The 13,654-nt window shown below is 42.9% G+C and overlaps 1 non-coding gene and 1 pseudogene across 1 annotated transcript; both read left to right on the top strand.

Annotated features, from left to right (window-relative positions):
* The first annotated feature begins 2,819 nt into the window (after positions 1 to 2,819).
* Positions 2,820 to 2,988, top strand: LOC130412547 (U2 spliceosomal RNA; annotated as a pseudogene).
* Positions 2,989 to 5,513: 2,525 nt separating this feature from the next.
* Positions 5,514 to 5,677, top strand: LOC130412588 (U1 spliceosomal RNA). Its single transcript, XR_008905400.1, has one exon. It is a non-coding gene; the product is annotated as a U1 spliceosomal RNA (small nuclear RNA).
* Positions 5,678 to 13,654: the final 7,977 nt, after the last annotated feature.

Genomic DNA, 13,654 nt, shown 5'->3' on the forward strand with positions numbered 1-13,654 from the left:
GGATTTTAATGAAGAGATTAAAGAGGTCAAAAGAGAAATGTCTGTTTTAGAAAAACAACGGAACGAAGGAGTGATTTTAAGAAGTAAGGAGAAAGAGTTGGAAGAAGGGAAAAAATGTACACGCTACTTTTTTAAAAAGATTATATCAAAGGGAGGTGCAATAACCAAATTAAACATGGGCGGGAGGGAGGCCAACAACACAGATGAAATTGCAAATGAAGTGGAACATTTTTATAAAGATTTATACAGTGAAAAGGAAGTATCAGGTAAAGTAATGGAAGACATTTTAAAGTTTATTGATAAGGAAATTGATGATGAGGGTGCTGTTTTAACCCAAGATTTTACGATTTTAGAACTTACTAAATGTATGAAAAGTTTTAAAACCGGGAAGTCCCCAGGAAGTGACGGATTTCCCCTTGAATTTTATCAAAAATTTTGGTATATTTTAGCACCTGAATTACTAAATGTTTTTAATGACTTTGACAGATTTAACAAATTACCTGACAGTTTTAGACTAGGGATAGTGTCACTCATTCATAAGAAAAGGGGATAAAACAGACTTAAAGACGTGGCGACCTATTAGTCCACCCGGATCAAGCCTGTGCTGTGCCTGCGAGAAAGATCACGGACAGCCTAGTGCTGGTTAGGGACGCCATCTGATATGCGAGGGACAGAAAAATTAGGCTTATACTACTAAATTTAGACTTTGAGAAAGCTTTTGATCGGGTCTCGCACCAGTTCCTGTTTCAGGTACTGCAAAAAATGGGTTTTTAGAGTTGGTGGGCTTGCTATACAAAGACATAATCAGTAAAATTCTTGTAAATGGGCACACAACAAATGCGGTAAATATCCGCAGTGGAGTCCGCCAGGGGTGTCCGCTATCCCCGCTCCTATATGTGGCTTGCATTGAGCCACTGCCACAGCTCTTGAGAAGGGACCAATGGATTAAAGGACTTAACTATCCTGGGACAAATGGACTGACTTTGAAATGTGTTTTATATATGGATGACGTCACGATTTTAACTATTGACCTTTTATCTGTCCGAAGAGCTTTACAACTGACTGACTTCTATGGACGGGCCTCAGGCTCCAAGTTAAACAGGAACAAGTCTGAGGCCCAGCTCTTCGGACCATGGGGTCGGGTAGATATGGCAGGACTCGACGTGACTGTTAGGGACACTGATTTGAAGATTTTAGGCATTTAAGTTTGACAGGGAGGGCGGTGGACAAAACAATTGGACAGACATGTTAGGGAAAGTCAGACAACGACTGGGGTTCTGGGGACTAAGGACACTGACTTTAGAGGGCAAGATTTTAATATACAAAGCCGTGATTTTACCCTTGCTTTTATTATTGTGTTCTGTTTTTAGTCCCTCAAGGTTTTTTCTTTTAGCGTTGAAACGGGCGGTGTTCTACTTCTTCTGGGGGTCCAAATGGTAATGTCTACGAAGGGACGTAGTAAAGAAAAGAAGGGAGTACGGAGGGAATGGACTCCCGGAACCCCATATGTTTTTAGGGAGCAAATTCACCGCCCTCCATATTAAATATGCCACAACCCCATCCAGAGACAATAAGACTGCGGCAATGGCGAGGTTCTGGATGGGGTCATACTTGCGTTTTTTAAAGATTTTACTTATTGATCTTAGAACCCCAGTGTCTTTTAATCTGCCAAAAAAGTACAATTTTATCAAGAAGTTTTTAAAGAGATTCAGCTTGGAGGACCAGGAACTCTCTGTTTTAACTAACCACAAGTCTCTTGTCTCTCTTGTGCAGGACCGGGAAGCAGAGAGTCCAGTTCCAGGCCTCACACTAGGTGAGGCCAAACAAGTTTGGAGGAACGCAGCCCACCCCGCTCTTCAGAACCGGCTGAAGGACCTGACGTGGATGGCAGTTCACGAAATCCTCCCAGCCAGGGCGGTGATGAATTCCAGAGCAATGGCCAAAAATCCTGTCTGTCCACGCCCGGGATGTAATGCCCCGGAGACAGTGAGACACCTCCTCTGGGAGTGCTGCACTGCACGGGGCCTGTGGACCTTAACTGGCCCCCTGTATTTCCAGTGCCTGCCAGCGGGTGGGGTCCAGATGGACTACAAGCTCGCAATCTACGGGGTGGGCCGGAGCTTGAGAGCTTTGTCATCACAGCAATTCATCTCGCTCTGGCTCACCCTGAATATCATAAAGGCAGTCCTCTGCACCACCAGAAACCTGCTGGTAGGGAAACAGGTTACGGTGCCCCTCCACGTCTGCGAGCAGATGGTAACATCTAGGCTGCAGGGGTGCCGGGCTTTGTCATGCGGAGGAGGGGGCTGGGGCCACGCTTAGGGTCCCGGCCTTGCCCCCGCACCTGGTCGCCCGTAGATGCACCCTCACGAAACTGGCTACTAGAACAGCGGGCCGGAGGGAGAGGATTTCCGCTGGCTGCCGGAAATAGAAGGAAATTGGCTCGTTCTGCAGAGCGGGGTGATGGCCATCTTGTCAGGGACTCCTCCCGGTTCTGGACAACGGATGACGAGAGACAGTGTTTTTTTAAGATTGAGTGTTTTAATGGTCATTTACTAGTTTTATACCTTTTTAAACACTGTGAAGGGTTTTTAGACATGTTAGGAAATTTTAAACATGTGTTTCATACCTTTTAGAGCATGTGTTAAAATTTTTAAACATGTGTAACATGTCTTTTATGTCATCCCTTGTTATTATGTTGTTTTTATCTCTATTTCCAGGATTCACTCTTTGAATGTTTTTATCGTTGTGTGAACTTCTAAATTGAAATGTTAAAGAAGTCATGAAATTGAGATGTAAAAACGATACATGATGACAATAAACTTTTTTCGAAAGAAAAAAAATCTGTTCTTATCAGTTTAATATCTGATACGTCCCCTATCTGGGGACCATATATTAAATGGATTTTTGAAACGCGGAGCTGGAAGCGGGGCTTGCTTCGCCCACTCCACGCATCGACCTGGTATTGCAGTGTGTGATGAAAACGAACCCACCAGCTCGTCCTCGGGAGGAATTTGTGAATTCAAAAAGATGAAAATTGATGGCACACTCGCTGAAAACACTTCTGTGCAAGGTGATGTTTATTAACAGTGTCCTGTTTACCAAAACCCTAAAAATATCAAACGAAATAATAAAATAGAAAAGAAAAAAAAAAAGTAGCAGATTAATCCTTCACGAATAAGAATCAAACAAAACTATGACAGGTTTTTTAAAGTTTGCGTGAGGCACCACAGTTGCACTCTTGCATCGACTTGCCTCACCAGAACAAGCCTTGATTTGGTGTTTTCCCTGGGCATATAAAGGCCAAACCCCGCCCCATTCCTGGGCCATACCATTTTCCAGGTAGGTATGTATTTCTATGTTACTAGTACCGCAGTTACTAGTATCTCCCACCTTAATAAATAATAACAACATATACACTCCGTATGCATAACAAATAACAAACATGGCATTCTTCACCTTATACATTAAATCTATAAACTTCTGACAGAAATATCTACAAAAACCCCCAGACACTTTACACAATGGTATCACCCACTCCCGGCCACGTTGGATCGGCGCAACCCGGAAGTGCCGACATTTGTTGACGGCGGTTTGTTTGAGTCGGCCGATCATACTGAAAGACAATTGACACACTTCAACTAACAAACATATGACGAAACGAAGACAAAGTGCAGGTATGTATGAAAATGTATGGAAACAGTTATGGAAAGTGGGAAAGTGGAGAGATGAAAAAAATGTATCCATGTGCCATCGGTGTAGCGTGTGCACCCACTCCCCGACAGCGTTAACAGGGAAACGGAGGGTAGCGGTTAATGAATGCGGTATGAAGGTGTGTGTGTAAATGTAGGTGTGTTAGTGCTGCTTCCCCAGCGGTGGTAGTCAAAGTGAGTTTATCACACAGTGTCTCCAGGAACGGTGCATTCCCCTTTCGGGGATAGCAGCTTGTGTTGAAAGGTAGTGATGAGAAGACGCGAAGTTTTATTTTTCACGTGACTGCATTATACGGAAAAATTTGTTGGCAAACACTCACTCACTCTCTCACTCACTCACTCACTCACTCACTCACTCACTCACTCACTCACTCACTCACTCACTCTCTCAGTCTCACTCACTCACTCTCTCACTCTCTCACTCTCACACTCTCACACTCTCAGTCTCACGCACGCTAGGGATGGGCGATACCACCTTTTTTTGATGCGATACGATACCGATACTTTTTCTTGACATTTTATCGATACCGATACCGATATCGATACTGATGATGGACATTATTTTTTATATATTTTTTTTTTTAAATAAAAATATAATTACAAATAAGGAGAAATTACATACTTGTACTGGCTATTATTAGCAAATTTACAAAAAAAAGTAATTTAAACAAATAAATACAATATTTTAACAACCTTCTTACAAAAATATTGATTAAATAACATAAATCTTAATAAAAGAAACAAAAATAGCACCAACAGAAAAATTGCATATTTTCTCTGCCGTTTTATTTTTAAACAGGCCATTTTTCTTAGGGTTTAACATTTTGTTTGTACTGTAATATACTGTATTTTGAAGGAAAAAATATTGATTAACTAACAAAAATCTTAATACAATCAATAAAATTACAAACAATATAAACTGTGCATACATTAACTTAACTTTTACGCTTCCTCTAAGCCATCTTGCAATTCTCTCCTCTGTTTAATGTGCAAGTGTGCAATACATGCGTGTTGTGTATGTGTACGTTACGGAGCTGAATAGCACGTCCATCTGACCGCGCTGCGCAGCCGGAGACCGATCCGTGTGTGACGTCAAACTGTCGCGAGAGCTAGTACTTTCATAACATAGTGTCACTAATCGGCATGCACAGAGCTAACAACATTTAGTTATGCTGAAACTATTAATGTAATTAACCAGATAATCGATACTTTTCTGAAAATATCGATACCTAAATAGCATCTTTTGAGTATCGATATATCGATACTGCAGCATCGATGTGCACATCCCTAACGCACGCACTCACTAAAGCCCTAAATGTATGCGGATAGTTATGTGTTGAAGAACGTAGTTCCTATTAGAGACGCTTGCGCCTGGCTTAAATGCTGTTGTGTGATAGAGAGAGAACAGGGCTTCCTGTAGCTCAGTGGTAAGAGCATTGCGTTAAAAGTGCAAGGTTGTGGGTACGATCCCTGGGGATTGCAAATACCTATGTAAATGTATAGGATAAAGCAATGTAAGTCGCTTTGGATGAAGGCGTCTGCCAAATGCTTAAATGCAAAAGGTGTCCAGCATCCAATTGAAACACTTTCAGCACATATGTGGACTGTTTGCGTTGAATTCTTAATGTATTTGTCTGTTCATGTGTATGTTTGCCTGTGGACCGTCGCCTTTGTGCGCTTTCCCACGGGTTCTACAGAGCAATCAACTGGAACTTGCAGTTGCCGAACGCTCGCTCGGGGTCAGCATTGATGCGCATCGCAGAGGCAAGTAAGCGATGTCTTGCCCGAACGGGGCAAATCATACTTACCTGGCAGGGGAGACACCATGATCACGAAGGCGGTTCACCCAGGACGAGGCTCGGCCATTGCACTCAGGTTGGGTTGACTTTTGCGAATTCCCCAAATGTGGGAATCTCGACTGCATAATTTCTGGTAGTGGGGGACTGCGTTCGCGCTCTCCCCTTATCATGTATCAAAAGAAGAGAGATTTTGTATTGTGTCCGTTTTTGGAACCTTATTGGCGTCAGATCTGTTCCGCAAGAGACGAGCACCAAATCGAGTGATCGATTACTTCATAATACCATGTTTTTTTTTTTAATACGATTGTTTGCTGTTCGATCGTTCCCAAACACACATACATGTATGTATGTATGTATGTATGTATCTATGTATGTATGTAGGTATATTTATATATATAATTATTTAGATATTCATTTATTCGTTTGCTGGTTTTATGTTTGATTCATTTGTTTAATTGTTTTTTCGTTCATTTTTTGGACGCCTCATCAGACGAGTATAGAACGCATCTTCGACGGAGATTCTGCCAGGCCACGCTGACCTTCATTTTTGTGAAACGTGTGCGTGCTCGTCCGTTCCTTCATCCGTTCAGGTCTTCATAAATAGCCGATTTAATTATTTCTTCTTTCGTTAATTGGTTGATTGATTCTATTGTTTAAACAATACATTTGATTGTACGTCCGTTCCTTCATTCGTTCAGGTCTTCATAAATATCCTATTTAATTATTTCTTCTTTCATTAATTGGTTAATTGATTCTATTGTTTAAACAATACATTTGATTGTCCGTCCGATCCTTCATTCATTCAGGTCTTCGTAAATGTCCTATTTAATTATTTCTTCTTTCGTTAATCGATTAATTAATTCTATTGTTTAAATAATACATTTGAATGTACATCCGTTCCTTCATTCGTTCAGGTCTTCATAAATATCCCATTTAATTATTTCTTCTTTCGTTAATCGGTTAATTGATTCTATTGTTTTAACGATACATTTGATTGTCCGTCCGTTCCTTCATTCGTTCAGGTCTTCATAAATGTCCTATTTAATTATTTCTTCTTTCGTTAATCGGTTAATTGATTCTATTGTTTAAACAATACATTTTAAAGGAAAATCCGTTCCTTCATTCGTTCAATGTTAAAAACTGTTGATGGAAAGCTCCTGGGGATGTCACGCTTAGATTTCTCCAGGAAGCTTATCCAGAAAGCGCTTGGTTTTCATCCTACTGATTTGAATTGTTTAATGACTCTGCCTCAAGGAAAAGGTTTTGATGTAAGTTTTGTTAGTGCTTCCCTGTTAAACGTTTTTTGGCAAAGGTTGGAGGTTTGTAAAGCCCAGTTTTCAATGTTCACTGTAGAGAAACTTTCTGACAACTCACTTAAAATGGTATTTGTTAGACTGTTCAATGAAACTGTGAATGGAGGAGACATTTGTGTCTGGCTGGGTAGATTTTGCACGGTTAGAGGCCAACCAGTCAAAGTGGTAGACGATGACGGCATCTGGGATTGCTGCTGGCGAATCCCCATCAAACAATGGGAGGACGCCAGCGGCTATCAGGGCCTGAAACAACTGCCCTCAATGATTGTGCTTGGAGAAAACCGAGGCTACATTCGTTACCAAATGTATGCCAAAGCTGTGTGGAAAGTTCGGGAAATTGGGACACTTAGCTGAGGCCTGCCAAGAAACAGTGTGTAGGAAGTGCAGAGAAATTGGTCATACTTTTGAGGAATGTACCAATGGCAGAAGGTGCAATCTCTGTGGTGACTGTAACCACCTCTACAGAGATTGCCCCAAAAGTTTTGCCAACAAGTTGAAAGGTAACAAAATGGTCGACCCCGAAACTGAACAAACAAAAGAACAAAGAGAGGAGGCGGCCCCCGGGGTTTTGGCGGGAATTGCAACCCCTCAGCCTACCCCTGGGATTGGTCAAGAGGATGGAAGGGAGATGATAAAGGAGGCGGACCCAAAAATTTTAACTGAACAGGAAGAGAGTGAAAAAGAGAACGAGTAGGATGAAGCGACTACCTCCCTTGTTACTGTATCTGAGCTAAGTGCTGGGACAAGCGGGAGTGAAAGAGAATGCTCAATCCCAAATGCTCAAGTGCAGAAAAGACCCGCGGGATCTCCGTTGTCTGAAAGAGACAAAAAGCCAAGGGGCACGCGACCTATAGAGAGTGTGACACCGGAAGAGCCAGACCGCATATGGCCCCAGGAGTACCCAAATGAGGTGTCTTTTCTAAACATAAGGCTAACAGCATCATAACCAAAGGAGCTGCAGAAGACTCCCCCTGCAGCTCCTCAAACAATAAATACCCGCCCTCCTGATCTCAGTCATGTGGAGATAGGGAGGAGCAAGTTTCACATGAAATTTTATAATTTTAAGCTTATCTGTAGCCTTTAAATGTCCTTTTAAAAATATTTTAATGTTATCCTTTCATTTGTTTTTAACCATACTGCTCATGGCACTCACCATCTCTACCATAAATGTGAGAAGTGTAAAGTCCACTTTGAGAGCACAGAGTGTTTTATCGTTTTTAAAAGATTTTAACACTGACATCATTTTGTTGCAAGAGTGTGCTCTGCCATTCCAAAAACACTACATTGAATTGGAGAAGCAGTGGACCCCGGGCCACTCCATATGGAGTGGCTCCAACAACAATAGAAATGATGGAGTCGCCATTTTAATCCGAAATCCCCAAGTCTTGGTGAAGGGGAGCACAGTGGTGAGAGACGGGCGGGGCATTTTAGCTAAAATTACTGTTTTAGGTAAGGATTTTAATGTTAATGTGTATGGTTTTACTGAAAAAAATTATCGGTTTGAACTTTTACAGGACTTGCAGCCCCACATGCTATGTAAGGCTCCACTAGTGGTGGCAGGGGATTTTAATTGTGTTTTAAACCGAAAAGACAGGAATGGAGCAGGAGATGAGTTTAAGGTTTACAAGACATCAGTTTTACTGCAGGAGATTGTAAGGGATTTTAAATTAGTTTAAGACGATGCATCAAAGTGCAGAGGGCTTCACCTGGTCCAGTGGTGATGGTACCAGAGCCTCTAGAATAGACTATGTTTTTACAAGAGACTGCCTGCCAACCGATGCTAGATTGATCCCCGTTTTCTTTTCCGATCACACAATGCTAACCTGCACCCTTTCACTGCCCATAGATACGACTGTAGGAGGAAGGCTGTGGAAGCTGAACTGCTCCCTCCTACAAAATCAGGACATAGTCAAGAGATACTGAGAGAAGTTCAGTCAATGGCAGACCCTCCAGGACTTTTATGATTCACGAGCACAGTGGTGGGAGATGATAAAAGACAGAACTGGACGTTTTTTTAAGAAGGAACGGAAGGAGAAAAGAGAAAGGAAAAACAACGCATGTTTGGGCTGCAAAAAAGACTACAGAGATATTATAATCTTCTGAACAAAGGTTTTGATTTTAATGAGAATATAAAAGTAGTAAAAAGAGCTGTCAATTTTAAGTGAAACCCAGAGTAAAGGTATAATCCTTAGAAGTAGAGAAAGAGATGTCGAAGAGGGAGAGAAATGCACCAGATACTTTTTCAAGAAAATAATAACACGAGGAGAGGTGATAATATCCGTCAAGAATGGTGAAAAAGAGGTGCACACAACAAATGAGATTCTAAATGAAGTTACAGAATTATATGAACAGTTGTATAAGGAAAAGGAACTAGAGGAGGACGTCTAAAAGGAAGTTTTAAAATTGGTGGAGGGAAAGGTAAGTAATGAAAACTTGCTTTTATCTCAAGATTTTAATATTTTAGAAATCCAAAAAGCTCTGAAAAGTTTTAAACGGGGGAAGTCCCCAGGAATGGATGGACTCCCCCTAGAGTTTTACTTTACTTTCTGGGACGTTTTAGCACATGAATTACTGACTGTTTTTAAGGAATTTGAGACAATGGACAGACTCTCCGACAGCTTTAGATTAGGGATAGTTTCATTACTACATAAAAAAGGAGACAGGACTGACCTTAAGAATTGGCGTCCAATAACCCTTTTAAATGTTGATCTTAAGCTTTTTAGCAAAATTTTAGCAACATGCATGTCGACTGTTTTAGAGGATGTGATCCACCCAGATCAAGCCTGTGCTGTGCCTGGGAGGAAGATCACGGACAGCCTAGTACTGATTAGAGATGCCATCTGTTACGCAAGAGACAGACACATTCGGTTAGCAGTAGTAAATTTAGATTTTGAAAAAGCTTTCGACCGTGTCTCGCACCAATACCTGTTTCAAGTGTTGGCCAAAATGGGCTTTCCAGGGAGGTTCATAGCTTGGGTGAAACTGCTGTACAACGGCATAGTCAGCAGAACGTTGGTTAATGGGCATCTATGCAAAGCGGTAAACATACGCAGCGGTGTCCATCAGGGGTGTCCCTTATCTGCTCTCCTATATGTGGTTTGTATTGAGCCACTGGCACAGATCTTGAGAAGGGACAACCGGATCAATGGACTAAACGTCCCTGGGACTGGCGGACTGACAGCTACCTGTGTCTTATACATGGATGACGTGACCCTTTTAACCACAGACGTTTTATCAATACGAAGAGCAATGGACCTGACTGACTGGTACGGTCAGGCCTCGGGTGCAAAACTGAACAGGAGCAAGTCCGAGGCCCTGCTCTTCGGGCCGTGGGGTAACGTGAAGACAGACGGACTGGACCTAGTTTTTAAAGGTCCAGTTTTTAAAGGACCTAGTTTTAAAGATTTGCATCCATGCAAATCTGAAGAGGGGCATCAAAAAGGCCAAGCACTGCTACAAGTTGAAGTTAGAGGAGCATTTTACCAATTCTGAACCTCGACGCATGTGGCAGGGCATCCAGGCCATTACTGACTACAAACCCTACCACTCCATCCCCATGGCCACAGATGCTGCCTTTCTGAACGAGCTTAATGACTTTTATGCACGCTTTGAGAGAGACAATAAGGAACCCGTCACCAGGCTCACACCTTCTATTGACCACCCAATCATCACACTAAACTCCACAGATGTTTACACTGCACTAAGCTGATAAACGCACTCAAGGCTGCTGGTCCTGATGGCATCCCTGGTCGCGTAGGGCATGTGCAGAGCAGCTCGCTGGGGTTTTCACGGATATCTTCAACCTGTCCCTCACCCAAGCAGTGGTTCCAGCATGTTTCAAATCCACCTCCATTGTGCCCATTCCAAAACATTTCAGACCGACATGCCTGAATGACTACCGCCCTCTAGCACTCACACCCATTGTTCTGAAGGGCTTCGAGCGGCTGGTCCTGTCACAACTAAAAGACTCTTTACCATCCACACTGGACCCATACCAATTTGCCTCACGTAGCAACAGGAGCACAGATGATGTGGTGTCCATGGAGCTGCACTCGGTGCTCACACATCTGGATAATAAGGACACTTATGCACACATGCTGTTTGTAGACTTCAGCTCTGCATTCAATACCGTCATCCCTTCCAAGCTAACCATCAAACTTGGAAAACTAGGCATTAACAATTCAACCTGCAACTGGATTATGGACTTCCTGACGAACAGGCCTCAGCTTGTTAGGTTAGGCCACATCTGCTCCATCACCCTCAACACTGGTGTACCACAGGGCTGCGTACTGAGCCCCTTTCTCTACTCCCTTTTCACACTCGACTGCAGACCTGTGAATGGACCTTACTCCTTCATCAAGTTCGCAGACGATACAACAGTGATTGGTCTCATCAGCAACAACGATGAGACTGCTTACAGGGAGGAGGTACGGCACCTGGCCATATGGTGCTCAAACAACAACCTTCTCCTTAACACCTCCAAGACAAAGGAGATCATTGTGGACTACAGGAAGGCGAAAGGAGGCACACACGACCCCATCCACATTAACGGGACTACTGTTGAACGTGTTTCCAGTTTTAAGTTCCTGGGGACCCATATTTCGGAGGACCTGTCCTGGACCACCAACACCTCATGCCTGGTCAAGAAGGCTCACCAGCGTCTCTTCTTTCTGAGGACACTGAAGAAGAACCAACTGTCTTCAACTATCCTGGTGAACTTCTATCGCCGCACGATAGAGAGCATCCTGACCAACTGTGTCACAGTCTGGTACGGGAACTGTTCTGTTGCTGAGCGCAAGGCACTGCAGCAGGTGATGAAAACAGCCCAGCGCATCACAGGGACTACACTCTCTTCCATTGAGAACATCCAAAAGAAACGCTGTCTGCGTCGAGCTCGCAGCATTATCAAGGACTCCTCTCATCCCGCTCATAGACTGTTTACTCTCCTGCCTTCCGGTAGGCGCTTCAGGTGCCTCCGGACAAGAACCAACAGTCTAGGAAACAGCTTTTTTCCCAGAGCTGTTTCATTATTGAACTCTGCTCCCCACTGATTCCACTACCACTCATAACTTTAACTGTAATGCTGCTATTACATTGTTTACATTGCACTACAGGGCTGCCATGCATGACTGAACTGTACACACCAGTACTTCATGTATCTGCTCTATCGGACTGTTTACACACACATAGCATCATTTGCACTCTATACTGATCACTTGCACACCAGGAATTACTAATTATTACACTGAATGCTCATTTGCACTAATGGACTACTTTCATAACTGCATTACCTCATCTACTGCACTGTAACTTCAATAACTGCACCAACTTCTCTACTGCACTGTAACTCATCTATTGCATTACTGCACCTAACTGCATAACTTGCAAAACTAACTGCATCTACTCATCTATTGCACTATAACTTCAATAACTGCATTAACTCATCTACTGCACTGTAACTTCAATAACTGCACTAACTAATCTACTGCACCGTACCTTTAATAACCGCATCAACTCATCTACTGCACTGTAACTTTAATAGCTAATGTCTGTAACTAATGCACACTCAAGTCACTTGCACTATTGTATAGTCTATATTGTTATCTGTTCATAACCACCTGTACATTATTGTTCACAGTATATATCCTTCTGTTTATATTGTTCATAGTACATACCGACTGTCATATTTTCATAGTACATGCCCATTGTATAGTATTTTCCTAATATTGTATTCTGTATTTATTCACACTGTATATCCTGCACTTGCTAATTGCACTTCTGGTTAGACCTAAACTACATTTCGTTACACTGTACTTGTATATGTGTAATGACAATAAAGTTGAATCTAAAGACACCGATTTGAAAATTTTTGGAGTAAAATTTGACAAAGAGGGTGGGGGAAAGAAAAACTGGACTGACCTTTTAGGAAAAGTTAGACAAAGACTGGGATTTTGGGGACTGAGACAGCTGACGATGGAAGGTAAGGTTTTAATTTTTGAAGCTCTTGTTTTACCATTGCTTTTACTCATATGTTCTGTTTTTAGTCCCCCAAGACTCTTCCTTTTAGAACTGGAGAGGGCGGTGTTTTATGTCTTGTGGGGGTCCAAGTGGGAGAGACTTAAAAGAGAAGTTATCAATAAAACGACCTCCCAGACCCCCACTTGTTTTTAGGAAGTCGCTTCGCCGCCCTGCACATCAAATATGCCATGACTCCATCCAGACACAACAAGACTGCGGCCATGGCCCGCTTCTGGATGGGGTCATATCTAAGTTCTCTCCACATTCTGAATATTGATTTTAAAACCCCAGTGGCTTTTAACCTCCCCAAGGAATATGCTTTTATTAATAAATTTTTAAACAAACATAGTTTAGAGACACAGGACATCACGATTTTAACTAACCACAAGTCTCTTATCTCTCTTGTGCAGGACCGGGAACCAGTAAATCCAATTCCAGGGCTCACGCTAGGTGAAGCCACACAAGTTTGGAGGAATGCGGCCCACCCCACTCTTCAGAACAGACTCAAGGACCTGACGTGGATGGTGGCACATGAAATCCTCCCGACCAGGGCGGTCATGCACTCCACGCGTGCGAGCAGATTATAATCTCTTTGCTGCAGGGGGGCCGGGCTGTGTCATTCGGAGGAGGGGGCTGGGGTCACGCTTAGGGTCCCGGCTTTGCCCCCGTGCCTGCTTGCCCGTAGATGCACCCTCACCAATCTGGTTACGGGAACAGCGGGCCTGCGGGGCGGAGGGAGAGGATTTCCGCTGGCCACCGGAAACAGAAGGATATTGGCTTGTTCTGCAGAGCGGTGTGATGGCCATCTTGT

This window comes from Triplophysa dalaica, chromosome 22, assembly GCF_015846415.1.
Source record: "Triplophysa dalaica isolate WHDGS20190420 chromosome 22, ASM1584641v1, whole genome shotgun sequence".
NCBI classification, from domain to species: Eukaryota; Metazoa; Chordata; class Actinopteri; order Cypriniformes; family Nemacheilidae; genus Triplophysa; species Triplophysa dalaica.